This window comes from Silene latifolia, chromosome 9 (genome assembly GCF_048544455.1).
Source record: "Silene latifolia isolate original U9 population chromosome 9, ASM4854445v1, whole genome shotgun sequence".
Lineage (NCBI taxonomy): Eukaryota > Viridiplantae > Streptophyta > Magnoliopsida > Caryophyllales > Caryophyllaceae > Silene > Silene latifolia.
The window spans coordinates 73,424,845-73,443,290 of NC_133534.1; positions in this window are offsets into that span (position 1 = coordinate 73,424,845).

Below are 18,446 nucleotides of genomic sequence, written 5' to 3' on the forward strand. Positions count from 1 at the left end.
GTTCTTTGGCAAGGATCACAATGGAGAATAAATTCTCTAGCATCTTCAAACATGGTAGGCCAAAAGAAGCCCGATTGGAGGACTTTAGCAATAGTTCTTCGTGCTCCATGGTGTCCACCATAAGGTGATGCATGACATCCATCTAGAACACCTTGAACTTCCCATTGGGGTATGCATCTTCGGTAAAGTTCATCACTACATTCCTTGTAAAGGTTGGGATCGTCCCAAAAGTATCTCTTCACTTCAAACAAGAATCTCTTCCTTTGATTGTAGTTCAAGTTTGGAGGAAGAACTCCTCCAACAATGTAATTAGCATAGTCGGCAAACCATGGTGTGGTGTGCTTCTTAAGTTGTGAATGAATGGCCATCAAAATATCATCGGGAAAAGAGTCATTGATTGGTGTCTCTCCCTCATCATCATGAAATCGAATTCTTGATAAGTGATCCGCTAGCACATTCTCGGCTCCCTTCTTATCTCTTACCTCCAAATCGAATTCTTGGAGTAGCAAAATCCATCTCAACAACCTTGGTTTTGCCTCTTTCTTTATCAAGAGATGTCGAAGAGCACGGTGATCCGAGAAAACAATTACTTTTGATCTAAGCAAATAGGAACGGAATTTGTCTAGTGCATAGACAATGGCAAGGAGATCCTTCTCGGTAGTATCATAGTTCACTTGGGCGGCATCAAGAGTCTTGCTTATATAATAGATAGCATGTAAAGCCTTTCATACCCATTGTCCAAGAACCGCTCCCACGGCGTAGTTACTCGCATCGCACATGATCTCAAATGGTAGTTCCCAATTTGGTGGTTGGATGATCGGTGCCGAGATCAATGCTTCCTTAATTCTATCAAAGGCTTCAACACACTCATTAATGAATTGGAATTGGGGATATTTAAGCAAGAGTTGAGTGAGGGGTTTCACGATTTTGGAGAAATCTTTTATAAAACAGCGATAGAAATCCGCGTGACCGAGAAAGCTTCTCACCCCTCTAACATTCACGGGAGGTGGGAGTTTCTCTATCACCTCAACCTTGGCTGTTTCAACTTCGATGCCCTTTTTCGAGATTAAATGACCCAAAACAATATCTTCATTGACCATAAAGAGACACTTTTCCCAATTCAAAACAAGGCTAACATCTTCACATTTTTGCAATACAAGAGAAAGGTTATGCAAGCAAGAGTCAAAAGCTTTTCCATAAACGCTAAAATCATCCATAAAAACTTCCATTATGGTTTCTAGATAATCGGAGAAGACATTCATCATGCATCTTTGGAAAGTAGCGGGGGCATTGCATAGCCCAAAGGGTATTCTCCTATATGTAAAAGTACCTTTGGGACATATGAAGGTGGTCTTGTGTTGGTCATCCGGGTGTATCGAGATTTGGAAGAATCCCGAATACCCGTCAAGGTAGCAAAAGAATTTGTTAGAGGCTAACCTCTTAAGCATTTGGTCAATTAATGGTAGGGGAAAATGATCCTTTCGTGTTGCGGAATTCAATTTACGATAGTCAATACACATACGCCAACCGGTGATCTTCCTCGTGGGTATTAGCTCGTTCTTATCATTTGTCACCACCGTGGTACTTCCTTTCTTGGGTACCACTTGAACGGGGCTAACTAACAAAGAATCCGATATAGGATATATGATTTCTGCATCAAGTAATTTCATAACCTCCGCTTTTACAACTTCTTGCATACGGGGGGTTTAGTCTCCTTTGGGATTCGATGGTAGGCCTATGGTTCTCTTCTAGATGAATTATATGCATGTAAAAATTGGGACCTATCCCTTTAAGATCATCTAGACTATAACCTATAGCTTTTTCATGTTCTTTCAACACATTAAGCAAGCTTTCCAATTGATTCTCATCACGTTGTCATTAACAATCACGGGTTTGGTTTTAGATTCATCAAGGTAGGCATATTTCAAATTTGGGGGAAGGGGTTTTAGAGTTGAAGTTTGTACCTCACTTTCTACCATTGAAGGTTCACTAAGGATTTGCTCCATCTCCATTATACATTCCATTCTCATGGCATATTCAACTTGTTCCTCAAGCTCTTCATACCCATCATACTCAAATTCCATGACATATTCGTGAAGGAAATGTAGATTCATATACATACTAACATACTCATATATGTCTAAATTAATTTGTCATAAAATTAAAACGGATTTTATGCATGTAAAAAATAATATAATAGAAGAGAAATCATGTCCTTACATTGTTGATTTCGGATTTAAGGGCACAAAAGAGATCACCTTTCTCTTTTGATCTTGAGCTTTTCCTTATGGATGAACAAGATATAAGTATAAGATCTCTCCCTAAGCTTTATACCCAAGGCTCCTCTTAATTTTAATTAATATTACAAATACTAGTATAATATTAATCAAGTAGAAAATTGACCCAAAAATAATGTAAACACTTGATTATTTTCGGTTTTGTGGAGGGAGAAGAAGAGAGCTTTTTATCTCTCTAGATATCTTATTTTTGGATGATGGAATAATAGAATGATACACTAACTAAATCAAAGTAGTGTATGTAGAAAAATAAGACAAAACCCTTGCCTTGCTCTCTTGGAAAACCGGGTAGGAGGAGAAGAGGAGGGAAGAACACCCACCCAATGCATGCCCTTGTTTGTCTTAACAATGCATACTAGGGTTGCATGCCTACTCTTATTAGTAATCATTATGTTTACTAATTATAATATAAACACAATATGTAGCTAAAACTCCTCCAATTTTCGGCACTTTACATAATATGGATTCCATATTATTTTTGTCAATTGTCTATATGTTACATGTCATATGTCACATATATTTGTTATGTATTTTTAACATATTAAAAATCAACGTATTAATAAAAATACGTCACATACAAAAATTGATTTAGTAATTTCATAATTACTTGTGCCAAAATATTTTACCACTTTATAAATCGTATTTACAAAAATTCATTCAATTCCGATTGTTTCCTTAAACAATAATTTCATCCGAGTAATGAAACAATTCGATTACTCAGACCGTATCTCATTTAATCACATTTCAATATGATACGTAAATTTTACTTCCAAAATCGTCCGTCAATTTTCAAGTAATTTAATTAACTCGTAACGTTATACGATTAATTAAATAATCAATTAAGAGTGTTGCCCTATAGGTATGACCTAGGGGTCAATCGATCACCACCGTCGCACGACAAGAATGTCAAAACTCTAGTCACCAATCATTACCGATATATGTTGACCATTGACATATAAATACTTCCCAATTGTATTCTTTAAAATGAGATTTAATAATGATATTTAAATCATGTGATCGCACTATTGTTGAGGACACATTTCCCAACAATCTCCCACTTGTCCTCGACAAGTGTGCGTCACCAATTCTCTTGTCCTATTACTATCTCCCACTCAATGCAAGGTGTCTTTCAGGTCGTACTTGCAAGTGATCATATCGAGAGTGGTTTCCTCGATCCGAGAATAACCGATTGACCGGACTTATCTATCATAGATACTTTCCGAGCGTGGCCACGCATTTCCAGTTCATTACTCCTCGAGTGGCCCCGAGATATTGTTATAACCCCGACTAGGGGTGGACAATTCCTATCGCACTCATTCCCTTCGACTAGCCACACCATCATAACCCAAAATATGCCCATTTGACCCCATTTACGAAGGTCGTAGTAACACAAATCAAAGTTAATCTGAAACTGTGCCATCTTAGGCGAATAGTCTTTAGTCAAAAGAATCGACTCATTAGAATACTATAGTAGCTCTCGCCACGACCAGGCTATATAAATTTGCCAGAACTCTATAAGCGGTCATTAGGCCCGACAAAATGTTCCTAACAGTCTGCCTATGTGATCGACTAGTCATCTCACATGACTCTATGGCACTTGAACTTGCCATCAATCGCATCACACTCTAGTCACTTCGAGACGTCACCTCATACAAGTAACTATGGGCAAATACAATGTCAATCCGTGTTCAATTTAACGGGGTTCAATAGTCTCTACAACCCGTTTGGATGTAACAAAGTATAAATTAAAGATAAAAGACAAATGTGATTATGAACATGAACAAAAACAACACTTTTATTTCATTTTAAAATCTAACAAAAACTTGGTACACGTTTAAGTCCCATGGACGTAACATGTCCATCATGCTTAGCCTGCGATAAAGGCTTGGTGAGCGGATCAGCTATGTTGTCATCTGTCCCAACCTTACAAATCGCAATTTCCTTTCTTTCAATGAAATCTCTTATTACATGAAATTTTCTAAGTACATGTCTAGATCTATTACTAGACTTTGGCTCCTTAGCTTGGAAGATCGTCCCACTATTATCACAATAGAGAGTGATGGGATCAGTGGGGGTAGGTACTACTTTTAGACCTTCCGTGAATTGCTTGATCCACATAGCTTCCTTGGCAGCTTCTGATGCTGCTATGTACTTAGCCTCTGTTCTTGATTCCGCGGTTACAGCTTCCTTGAAGCTTCTCCAGCTTACGGCACCACCATTGAGCATGAAAACAAAACCAGCTTGTGATTTCATGTCATCTCTATCTGTTTGAAAACTTGAGTCCGTGTATCCATTAACACGCAACTCAGTGTCTCCTCCAAACACAAGGATAGAGTCCTTAGTTCTTCTCAAGTACTTAAGGATGTTCTTGACAGCAATCCAGTGACTCTCACCTGGATTTCCTTGATATCTACTCGTCATGCTCAAGGCATACGAGACATCAGGACGTGTGCATATCATGGCATACATGATTGATCCAACAGCGGAAGCGTAAGCGATCAACTTCATGCGTTCAACATCATGGGGTTCGGAGGGACATCGAGTCTTGCTCAATATCGTTCCGGTTACCATAGGTACCAAACCCCTTTTGGATTTGTCCATGCTGAATCGTCGAAGAATCTTATCAACATAAGACTATTGACTTAGTGCCAATATCCTCTTGGGTCTATCTCTATAGATCCGGATACCTAATATGCGTTGTGCTTCTCCTAAATCCTTCATTTGGAAGTGGTTACCTAACCACTTCTTAACAGAAGACAACATTGGAATATCATTTCCAATGAGTAGTATGTCATCGACATACAAGATTAGGAACACAACATTGCTCCCACTGAATTTCATGTATAAACATGGTTCCTCAATATTTCGAGTGAAACCATTTTCCTTTATAACATGATTGAATCGATGATTCCAACTTCTAGATGCTTGCTTAAGACCATAAATGGATCTCTTAAGCTTGCACACTTTGTTAGGATTTTCAGAATCAACAAAACCTTCGGGTTGTATCATGTACACCTCCTCTTCTAAATGCCCATTTAGAAAAGCGGTTTTGACATCCATTTGCCATATTTCATAATCATGAAATGCGGCGATCGCTAACAAAATCCGTATGGATCTTAGCATGGCTACGGGGGCAAATGTCTCATCATAATGGAGACCTTGGACTTGGGTAAATCCTTTTGCCACTAGCCTAGCTTTGTAGACATCATCATGTCCTTCTATGCCATTCTTGACTTTGAATATCCATTTGCATTGAAGGGGTCTTGCCCCTTTAGGCAAATCTACCAAGTCCCAAACTTGGTTTTCAAGCATAGAATCCATTTCGGACTTCATGGTTTCAAGCCATAAGGTGGAATTAGGACTAGAGATTGCGGCCTTGTAGGTGGCGGGCTCGTCACTTTCCATAAGAAACACATCGAGTGTTCCATCTTCCTCGATAAGTCCCACATATCGATCGGAATGGCGAATTACTCGGCCCGTCCTTCTTAGTGGAGGAGGTACAACCGCGTTAGACGACGAAGGAACATCTTCTTGCGTCTCTACCTCGGTTTGTGGCTCTTGAACTTCATCAAGTTCAAAATTTCTCCAACTCTGTCTCTTAGAAATAAACTGGCTTTCTAAGAAGACAGCCTCGGAAGACACAAACACTTTGTTATCTTGAGGTTTGTAGAAGTAGTAACCTCGAGAGGTCAAAGGATAGCCTACAAAGATGCATTTTTCGGATCTTGGGGCAAGCTTATTGTCGGGTTTAGCCTTGACGTAAGCATCACATCCCCAAATTTTCATATAGGATAGATTAGGAACTCTTCCTTTCCATGTCTCAAATGGAGTCTTTTCGGTGGCTTTAGTGGGACTATTATTCAAAGATAGAATTGCAGTTTGGATTGCAAATCCCCAAAACGAGTTCGGTAACTCGGTTTGACTCATCATGGATCGAACCATATCAAGTAGGGTTCGATTTATCCTTTCGGCAACACCATTCAGTTGTGGTGTTCCGGGTGGAGAAAGTTGTGATATAATACCACAACCTTTCAAGTGTGAATCAAATTCAAGACTAAGGTATTCACCACCACGATCGGATCGTAGTGCCTTAATTCTTTTGTTCAATTGGTTCTCTACTTCGTTTTGGAATTCCTTGAATTTCTCAAACGCTTCACTCTTGTGTTTCATTAAATAGATATACCCATATCTACTCAAGTCATCGGTGAAGGTTATAAAGTAGTCATAATTACCACGAGCGGTGATACTCATTGGTCCGCATACATCGGTGTGTATGAGTCCCAATAGCTCACTAGCTCGTGTCCCTTTACCACTAAAAGGATTACGAGTCATTTTGCCAAGTAGGCAATATTCGCATGTACCAAATGATTGATAATCAAAAGGTGTAATCACATTAGTTGAAATTAATCTTTTGATGCGATTCTCGTTTATGTGACCTAATCGACAATGCCAAATGAACGCTTCACTTGGGTCACTTGATTTGAGTTTCTTTGATTGAATGTTATAAATATCATTCGTTGGATTTGAGGTCTCTAAAATGTAAATGCCATTAATGGAAGAAGCTTGGCCAATAACCAAATCATTCCTAGAAATAGTACAACGATTGTTCTTAATGACAAAACAAAAACCGTCCATGTCTAGCATGGCGATTGAAATAATGTTTTTAGAGAGCGTAGGTACATAAAAACAATTATGCAAATACAACTCAAATCCATTAGGCAAAGCTAAAACATAAGTTCCCTTGGATTCGGCCGCTACCCGAGCTCCATTTCCAAGGCGTAGATCCACATCTCCCTTGCTAAGCCTCTCCACATCTCTTAAACCCTGTAAATGATTACAAAGGTGAGAATCACAACCGGTATCTAGTACCCATGTCGTAGTGGAAGTATAATTTATATCAATAACATAAATTTCTTTAGGAATTGTACCTTTTGGAGTAATGAGTCCTTCCCTTATATTTCGCAAATACATAGGGCAATTCCTAAGCCAATGTCCCATGCCATAACAATAATGGCACTCATCATTAACTTGCTTGAAGTTTTTGACTTTCTTTCCTTTCTTCTTGAACCTCTTTCCCTTTGACGCAAGAACTTGATTGCTAGAGCTCCCACTAGCTTTGGCATCTTTATCTTCCAGAGACAAAGACCCTATAGATCGTATGAGGTAGTCTTCCTGAGACGGACTCACACGAGGTCTAGTAGTAGTGGGTGGTTTAGAAGAAGTGATGAAGTTAAGGTTTCCATCCGAACCTATCCCGAAATGAAGTTCTCTAGTTGTATCGAAATCGTTGTTGGAGCAAATGTCGTCAAGAACATGGTGGTAAGATTCAATAGTAATTGGTGCGGTAGCATTTGATGGATTCATTGTTTTAGAACTACAAATATGGAGGAAAAGGAAATATTAACATTTGTCTTTTTAAAATCATACTTGTAAAATATTAACAAGATATGAACATTTATATAGTGACCTCTACCCAACTATAATAAATGATTCCAAGACCCAAATTCATATCAATTTAGGCACGGGGTAGCCGATGAAACCTTCATCAATATAACTCGGTGGATTAACGTTTAATCGATTCTACTTTTAGAACTCTTGGTCGATAAAATTACTCTAATGTTTATCTATAGCCCAAAACACATCAACAAGGGCACGAGGTAGCCGATGAAACCCTTATCAATTACTTTTGTTGAGTTCAATCCAAATTTCGAATAAATGTGTCCATTATCCAAATCCACATCAACTTAGGCACGGGGTAGCCGATGAAACCCTCATCAACATGAATTCGGTGGATTAGACATTTATCACCCACTTCCCCTACGTAACAAGGTTTGTACCCCGGGGTAGCCGAGTGCACTCCCTCGCGAAATAGGTTTTCATGGTTTCTACTATTTGGTAAGGCTATGTCTCAATTAATTGTTTTAGCGAGAGGTCATGTCAATTTATTATCTATCACGTTTTAAGTGAACTAAAGCGGTGAACTACGATAATTCTAATTGACACGGTCGATAAACTCGATAAGACAATGCATGTTTAGTTATGGCGATTTAGCGATGCATGTGACATAAAATAAAATGCAAGCATAAAGATAAATAAATCCTAGTATGGCCTTTCCTAAAATAGAAAAACTATTTAACTATTACATATTCGGAAACCAACTCCATTGGTCCCTTGAACTTCGGTTGTGGCACGCATCTCGAGGTAACACCGTCTTTATGTATCGCCATTCTTGAAGAAATCCGTCTTTGGGAACTCCGGAATGAATAAAATTACATAATAAATTACATAATTTCCTATTATACATTTGTAACTAAAATAAAATAAATCTATTAAATTACAAAACGGTGATACGAGATCACAATAAAAATTACAACCGAATCGATATTCCCATACATTTCGGGAAATACCAATTAAAATCTAAGGCCATACTAAGTAAAATTACATAATTCAAAAATTACATAAATTAAAATTATGACAATCATAAAGAAAATGCAGCATTATAATATGTATGAACATGCTCAATTTTTATGCTAAATCGCCTTTTAATTAGCCAATATCGTATATTACTCGGTTTTTACGGATTTGCGTGATTTCAACATTTTTTAATCACAAAAATACATAAACTCATATTTATGCATAAGTTAATTACCCTAACCTCTTAGGACTCAAAATTTAGTCTTCACTAATAATTTGACCATAATTAACCCATATTTTATAAAATTGTTCATAAATGGACCAAAAATTACAAAAATAAGCTATTAAACTTCAAATTAATCACAAAAATTCAAATAAATTCAAAATTTGAAATTTAAACGCATGAACATTCTGGAAAAATTCCATGACACTCATAATGTTCAAAATCTTAGGTTAAAAATTTCGAAAATTTTCCGGAAAAACAATGTTGCGGTTTATCGATTTTTAATAAAATAATCATAAAAACATGGAAAAATTATTTTCATTAAGTTTTCAATTTTAGATCTGAAAAATATAATAAAATTCAATATTAGACGTTTTTCCAAAGTCATAGATTATGTTTTATTAATTTTCCACTAATAATGTCACTATTTATGCTATTTTTCTTCAAAAATTCATAAATCATGCAAAATGACTTATTTATAGCCAATTATTTTACACACATATTGTAAAATTTCATGTGACAACATATTAATTTTCTATGACCAGATTCAAAATTTAACTCATATTAACCTATTTTTCACCTAAATCCGAATTTAATAATGAAAAATTCATTTTTCGAGCATAACAAGTCCAAAAATTATGAAAATTTACAGGTTATCTCAAAATAATATATGTGACAACATATACAAAAACCAAGTGGAAATTCGAAGTATAGCTAATTTTAGACAAAAAATGACATTTTTACTCATAAAATCATATTTAAATGCCATTATTGTAAATTATGAACAATAAAAATCCGAAAAATTAACCAAAATATCCTAAAACATTTTAGGACCAGAAATATTAACATGCATGTAATAATTTCGTGATATATCATAATAACACAAATTTTACAAGTTTTATTTGTTATTCTTATAACTCGGAAAAACTTTTAACCAATTTGCATGCAAACAACCGTGGCTCATGATACCGATTGAAGGAAATGTAGATTCATATACATACTAACATACTCATATATGTCTAAATTAATTTGTCATAAAATTAAAACGGATTTTATGCATGTAAACAAATAATATAATAGAAGAGAAATCATGTCCTTACATTGTTGATTTCGGATTTAAGGGCACAAAAGAGATCACCTTTCTCTTTTGATCTTGAGCTTTTCCTTATGGATGAACAAGATATAAGTATAAGATCTCTCCCTAAGCTTTATACCCAAGGCTCCTCTTAATTTTAATTAATATTACAAATACTAGTATAATATTAATCAAGTAGAAAATTGACCCAAAAATAATGTAAACACTTGATTATTTTCGGTTTTGTGGAGGGAGAAGAAGAGAGCTTTTTATCTCTCTAGATATCTTATTTTTGGATGATGGAATAATAGAATGATACACTAACTAAATCAAAGTAGTGTATGTAGAAAAATAAGACAAAACCCTTGCCTTGCTCTCTTGGAAAACCGGGTAGGAGGAGAAGAGGAGGGAAGAACACCCACCCAATGCATGCCCTTGTTTGTCTTAACAATGCATACTAGGGTTGCATGCCTACTCTTATTAGTAATCATTATGTTTACTAATTATAATATAAACACAATATGTAGCTAAAACTCCTCCAATTTTCGGCACTTTACATAATATGGATTCCATATTATTTTTGTCAATTGTCTATATGTTACATGTCATATGTCACATATATTTGTTATGTATTTTTAACATATTAAAAATCAACGTATTAATAAAAATACGTCACATACAAAAATTGATTTAGTAATTTCATAATTACTTGTGCCAAAATATTTTACCACTTTATAAATCGTATTTACAAAAATTCATTCAATTCCGATTGTTTCCTTAAACAATAATTTCATCCGAGTAATGAAACAATTCGATTACTCAGACCGTATCTCATTTAATCACATTTCAATATGATACGTAAATTTTACTTCCAAAATCGTCCGTCAATTTTCAAGTAATTTAATTAACTCGTAACGTTATACGATTAATTAAATAACCAATTAAGAGTGTTGCCCTATAGGTATGACCTAGGGGGTCAACTGATCACCACCGTCGCACGACAGTAATGTCAAACTCTAGTCAGCCAATCATTACCGATATATGTTGACCAGTTGACAGTATAAATACTTCTCAATTGTATTCTTTAAAATGAGATTTAATAATGATATTTAAATCATGTGATCGCACTATTGTTGAGGACACATTTCCCAACAATTCGTCCATCTCTTCTTCTTGCATGGCGTGATCTTTAGTTGCTTGTTCAATTTTAGTGGACTGTGATGCTTCCTCGAGAATATCATTTATCAACATGGATTGCTCATATGTGAGCTCCGTACAAGCTAGAGCGGCGTCAAGTAGATCTACTTCCAATTCCCAATGCTTGTTTTTGGCCTCACTTGCTTCTAAGGCTTCCAATGCTTGCAAAGGGTCTTTAATGAGAATAGTACCCACATGGTCCTCTACACAACAATCTATAATATCCATCTTGCAAAGTAAACTAAGAGAAAAAGGTGATAAGTACCTTGAGGAAGTTCTCTCCCTCAAGGTAAAGAAAGGCACAACTAAAAATAATTAATGAAAATCAAATCAAGTTAACACCGTCCCCGGAAACGGCGCCATTTTTGGTCTGGTTATAACTCGTCGTCAAAAGCTACCAACCAAAACAATATTTATAACTTTACAAACTACTCTTAGCAAAGAGGCAAGTAAAGGTCGGATCCTAAGGGACGGGTACTGATGTAGGATTCTCAATTGTAAATGGTTGTGTCTTAGGGTGTCACAATTTGGGTTGAGATAGGAGATCAACTAAACTAATCAACAATATAAAAGTAAAGTAATAAAAACAAGCAAGATGATTAAAAGGGGTGTAAACAATTGATTAAAGGCACTAGGGTGTCATGGGTTCATAGGGGATTCATGGGAGTTGATCATACAAACATGCTCTCAATTATAAAGCAAGCACTTATTGTTGTGACGGGATCGAGTTGGTGTATAAGCTTACAATCCCTTGGAAGGTTTGGGTCCCAGAGCCGAATCGATTAGATTGTACAACACCTACAAGTCGACTTAATCCTTTCTATTCAACTATATCCATGGTCTAATGAGGCTCGAGTTGGTGTATAAGATTACAAGCCTCATTGAAAAGATAGGTGATTGGTAAAAAATGCAAGGATTCATAGGCCCGCATTTCATCAAACATAACATGTGCATAAGTTGAAATCATAACAAGCAAGCAATTTAATTATGAAAACATAATAGATTAAGCATGAATCAATCCCCATGTTGGTTTTCCCTAATTCCCCATTAACCCTAGCTAAGGAAACTACTCACTAATGATCAAGTTTAACATGTTAATAAGATTGTCAATCATACTAACAAAGCAAAACATGATGAATAAATGAAAGTGATTAACAATAATTAAAAAAGATTAAGAGAGAATTATACCTGTGAAGATGATTCCAAATAATAAAGCAAAGAATAATAGAAGTACTTGATGATTGATGGAAGGTTGTCAATCCTCCAAATAAACACAAATAATCTTCTAATTACCCAAAATAAATGAAGAACAATAGAGAAATTAAGGAAAGATTAATATTGAGAATTGTATTATAACTTGATTAAGAGTTGATTACAAGATTACTTCATGACTAAGGATTGATTAAGAGAACATGCTAATCTAGGTAGTACAAAGGGGTATTTATATTAAAGATTAGGTACAAGGATTAGGGTTACTAAGGGCTTAAATGACTAATAAGTCCCTAAGAAAAATTGAGGAAATGCTCATCTCGAAGGAAATAAGCATATTCTCGTGGGAGTCTTATCACGATCCGCCCGTCATGAGGTAAGGCACGGGTTCTCTTACTTGCGATCCGAGCGGATCCTAGGGGAAGACGCTCGGATCTTTGCATTGCAGGACGCTCGTCTTGGGCACAAGACACCCGGATCTTGGTGCTACGGGACGCCCGGATCGTGCCTGATCCGCTCGGATTCTGGGACAGACATTTTCTCTTCTTTTTCCTCCTTAACAATCTGCAAGGCTTATTTCGGGGATGCAATGATCCTTTCATCATTGCCCATTTCACTTTATTATCTACTTAGGCCTTTTAGTATTGTCTTCTCTTTGATGCTTGTTCATTAGGTGCAATCAATTTAGCTACATTCCGCTTCATAGATGCAAGGTTAGCACTCATGTCCTACCAAGGGGACAAAACCTCAAAGAGTATGCAAAATGGGAAACTAAATATAGTAAATGACCCAATTATGTGCTATAAAGCATGGTAACGGGGTTAATTCGGGGACTAAATGTGCTCAAATATGAGTCACATCAAGTACCTTGTGGTGTGATAACTCCTTGGCTACCGTTTATTCCAAGGTGACCTTTAAAACCATGCAACCGTCCTTACACTTCTATCATCATTTTTTTGTCAACAAAAGGGGAATGAGCACAAAAATGTCAAATTGAGTTCAAGTTATCAAATGTCAAATGTTTGCAAATTGCATCAAATTAAAAGAGGAGCAAAAATAGACTCTTATGCTTCAATAAAAGTACCCTTGCTACAAAATGGGGTTACTTTGAAAATGTTCAAAAAAAAAATGCAAATAATTGCCAAGTATCAAATTGCCAAACATCAAAAGTGGCAAAGAAAAGTTCTCAAAAGACAAATACCACAAGAAATTGGGGGAAAAATAAAACAAAAGCAAACTACCATTGTGAAACTCAAACATATTGATCCCTTTTATCCATTGATGGTCTTTTCTTTGTTGCATGGTGGAGAGGGGATGACCCTTCTTCTTATCTAGGCAAGAGGAGGAATTCCGCGATCCTACAGTGTTTCTAACACCATAGGGAGCCTACTCTTGACAAAAGCATTTAGCAATTGAGGATATAAGTACCCTAGTTTGACACAACTTGAAGGTGATTTGTTGGTATCCTTTTTGACTTAGTAGCTTGGAGAAATGATATCTACAATGGATTGTGTACCCTTAGATTGCTTCCCCTTTAGATGATTTCCGCCACTTAGATGAGGAAAATGGCTATTCGTTTGTAGATGCATCCATTACTTGTTTTGTGTGCATAATGCTTGGATGTATCGCTATTTTGTCAAGCCCCACCTTGCCTTGGAAGAAGGAATATTACCTCATAGATGTCTTGTTGTGAGTTGAAGGGGCAGAGTGAGACCCGCTAATTGTCTCACATCGGCTATATTATTAGATTAGCATAAATAAAGGTCATGGTTTTAGTCACCTCTTTACTCGGGACGAGCAAAGGTTCGGTTTGGGGATGTTTGATGTGACTCATATTTACGCACATTTAGTCCCCTAACTAGCTTAATTCATATGCTTTTTAGTTAGTATTTAGGGTCGTTTCTTGTCTTTAGCTTCCTATTATGCATGTTCTATGAGGTTTTGTGTCCTTGGTAGGAGAGGAGCACTAACCTTGCCTAAACGGAGTAAAGCGGAGCTAAATTGATGTCACATAACAGCCAAGAACCAAAGAGGAGACTAACATCAAACACCTAAGTCAATAAAGCAAATAAATAGGTGATAGCAAAGGAGCCCCACGACCCCTTGATGATCCTCATGGATCTTGGGGCAATCACAAGAAGAAGAACTAAGCTGTTCCATAACCCGAGCATCCCAACCTCAAGACGGGCGTCCCATGCCATGATCCGGGCGTCCTGATCTCAGGACGGGTGGATCCCAGAGCAGCACGAGCAGGTACTGAGCCAAGATGCGCGTGTCCTGAAGGGACTTGCTGTAACACCCCCATTTATTTAAGGGCCTGGACTAGGACTCCTCAGATAAATAATGGTGTTACCATCTCGGAAGCCCGAGGCAGTAGATAACAAAGGAAAGAAACACAGTACTTTATTATAATGTTTATAGTGACATTACAGCTGAAATAAAAACAAGTCTCCAAATATGACCAAATAATAAGTCTGATAAAACTACTCAAAAGACTAAGGTGAGCTAGGCACTAAGTCGGTCATCCAAGCTCTCTTCCCGGCCAGCTCCCATCGGTCTCTCGAATACCACACCGCTCCCCAATAATTGGATCATCACAGGCGTACACGAATACACGGGGTCAGCCACGAAGCTGAGTAGGTAATACGATAAACAGTAACACAAAACACATTCTCCTCCATCACCAACACCGCCATCACAACTCACAACCCGGACAACCCAGCCATACCGATCCCCGGTAGACTATAAATATCGACCGTAGCCGATCTGCCAGCTCGCAGCTGAGGACACCAGGGCAAGTCCTGCAGAACCCGCCTGGGCCTTATCACAACGTCATCATCTCCACCTCCACCAACTCCACGGTAATAATATAATAAAACAGTTCAACAATAGTACATAACGGAATTAAATCAGACAATCATATTATAACATGTAAATCACCGATTCATCAATCCAAATCACATAACACGGTATCAAGTCCAGTGTATTCCCCTACCTCAAATAGCGATAAAGGCTAACTGCAGATCAGAAGTACTCCACCCGAAACTCGCCACCTAAACATATACATAATATAATTAATTCAATTAACTATTCCCGTTCCCATACTCAAGAGCTACTATAAGTAGAAACCTTCCCAATTTAGAAATTACTAAAAATATAAGTTACTCAAAATAGAAGGTTTCCTAAAATGGGAAGTTTCCCAAAGTAGCGATTACCAAAATAGCAAGTTACTAAAAATAGTAACTTTCCCAAAATAAAATCCCGACTCAAAAGCTTAAATACATTATTCCGTCACCGCTACTTAAAATTAACTTAATAATCAAAACTAATAATATAAATATTATAAGTATACGCATTCCCGACTCATTAAAATAAAACCCGCAACAAAATTAATTCGAAAACAATGACACACGCACCCCCCTTTTCCAACCCGTCACAAACCGCCCCTCAACCACCACTCTTCACCGCCGACCACCAGGCTCGACACTGTGTCCGGCCTGGTCACTACCCACCACCAAAGAACGTGGTCGACCCACGCCGGCGGTCCTGGCCACCACCACAAAACCCCCGCTGCGTCCCTGCCGCCACCAAACGCCCGAATGCCCCCTTATCTAACCCGACAACCACCACGACACTCCCCTGTCACCCTACTAACCACCACCATTGCCACCACCGTCGCATGGCGACTCGACACACGTGGCACCACCGATTCGACCTCCCCCGAGTCCACGGTGGTGCCACCCCTTTTCCTATGTCTGAAATGCTACCCAAAAACACCCCATCGACCCCGACACCTAAACACCACCACCGCACCACCACCACCACCCACCACTCTAACCACCACCACCCGACTCGACTCTACACCCACAACACATCTCACCACCCCACGACCACCACCACAGTCCCTAAAAGACGCATAACACAAAACAAAACAAAACAAAGACGAAATAAAAACGAGAACCCTTACCTATGACGGCCGTCGACCTGAGCTTTTCCGGCCAGAACAACCACCAACGACCACCAGTAAAGACTCCCCTGGACTCCTGGCAGACCCTACTACCTCCACCCTCACTGGCGTGCCCTCTTTGGCCGTGTACAAAGCTTAAACAAGAGAGGAAGGAGGGTTGTTGTTTTGTGTTGTCAAAATGACGGTAGGGGGAAGGGATAGGGTTTTAAAGGTGAATTAGGGTTTGTTTTTAGGGTTTGGTGAGGTAAAATGGTAAGTGGGTAAATGGGTAGTAAGTGGGTAAATGGGCTATGACCTCTCGACCCAAAATGTCACTCGATTATAAACCCGACTCATCTCGCGATATAAATTAAACAATTCTTTTTACGCTTTTACCATTACCTTTACGCTACCATAAAATAATAAAACTCGCCCGAACAATAATAAAATACGGGGTATTACAGTCTTCCCCCCTTAAAAAGAACTTCGTCCCGAAGTTTGCCCCCATACCAAACATGTCATACGAAAATATAAAAGACATCTCGTATAACTAACACGGTCAAGCACACTACTGGACTACATAAACACGAAATGTTACATTCTACCCTCCTAAAAAGAAAGTTACGTCCCGTAACTTACCTCAAGCGAACAGATGTGGATAGCTCTCTCTCATCGCGGCCTCGGTTTCCCAGGTAGCCTCCTCCGCTTTATGATTAGACCACAACACTTTCACTAAAGCAGTCTCTCCGTGCCTGGTCTTTCTAACCTTCCTGTCCAAGATCTCCTTAGGCGTCTCGATGTAAGTCAACTGCTCGTCCACCTCGACCACATCATGGCTCAAAATGTGCGAAGGGTCACTCATATATCTCCGCAACTGAGAAACATGGAAGACATTATGTACCCTGGCTAAAGCCGGTGGTGAGCTAGTCGATATGCCACTTCTCCAACTCTATCCAATATCTCATATGGCCCAATAAACTTCTGGCTCAACTTTCCCCGCTTCCCGAATCTCATCACTCCCTTCATCGGAGACACTCTAAGAAGTACTTTCTCCCCCACCTGGAAAGAAATGTCGCTTCTCCTAGCATCAGCGTAGCTCTTCTCGCGGTCTGGGCAGCCCTCATCTTCTGTCGAATGATCTGCACCTGTTCAACCATCTCCCGAATCATCTCTGGTCCCAAAACTACCGCATCGCCTCTATCATCCCAACACACAGGACTCCTACACTTCCTGCCATACAAAGCCTCAAATGGAGCCATCCCAATACTAGCGTGGTAACCGTTGTTGTATGAAAACTCAATCAACCCCGCTATCCTCCCAAGACCCGCCGAACTCCAAAACACAAGCCCTCAACATGTCCTCGAGCGTCCGAATAGTCCTCTCTCGTCGACCATCTCCGTAGCTGGATGAAAAGCGGTGCTCATCTTTAACCGAGTACCCATTAGTGACTCGTAACTCCTGCCCAATTTGGATAGAAACCCGGAGTCTCTATCGGAAATGATGTCCTTGGGTACACCATGCAGCTTCACCACATACTGAACATAAGCCTTGGCCAACTCGGCTTTACTCCAAGTATCCTTCATGGGAATAAAGTGAGCCGACTTGGTTAGCCTATCCACGATCACCCAAATCATATTGTTACCTTTCTGAGTTCGAGGCAACCCGACAATGAAATCCATGGAAATGCTTTCCCACTTCCACTCTGGCACCTCTAGTGGTTGAACCTTCCCTTGCGGCCTCTTATGTTCACCCTTCACTCTCGGCATGTCAAGCATCGAGCTACGAACTCAAAAACTTCCCTCTTCATATTCGGCCACCAAAAGGTCTTCCTGAGGTCCTTGTATAATTTATCTCCCCCAGGATGAACCGAGTATGGCGTGGCATGTGCCTCGAAGAATCTTCCTCTTGACTCATCATTATCCGGAACACACCACCGTCCCCCAAACCTCGGACTACCATCGATGGATAACAAACCCGAATCAACCCCAGCTTCGCCTGTTCTTCTCTTGTGCTTTGCGCCACTTCGAATTCTAGCATCGGTTTTCTGTAGCTCTCTGATCTCCTCATATAACTCTGGCTCAACGG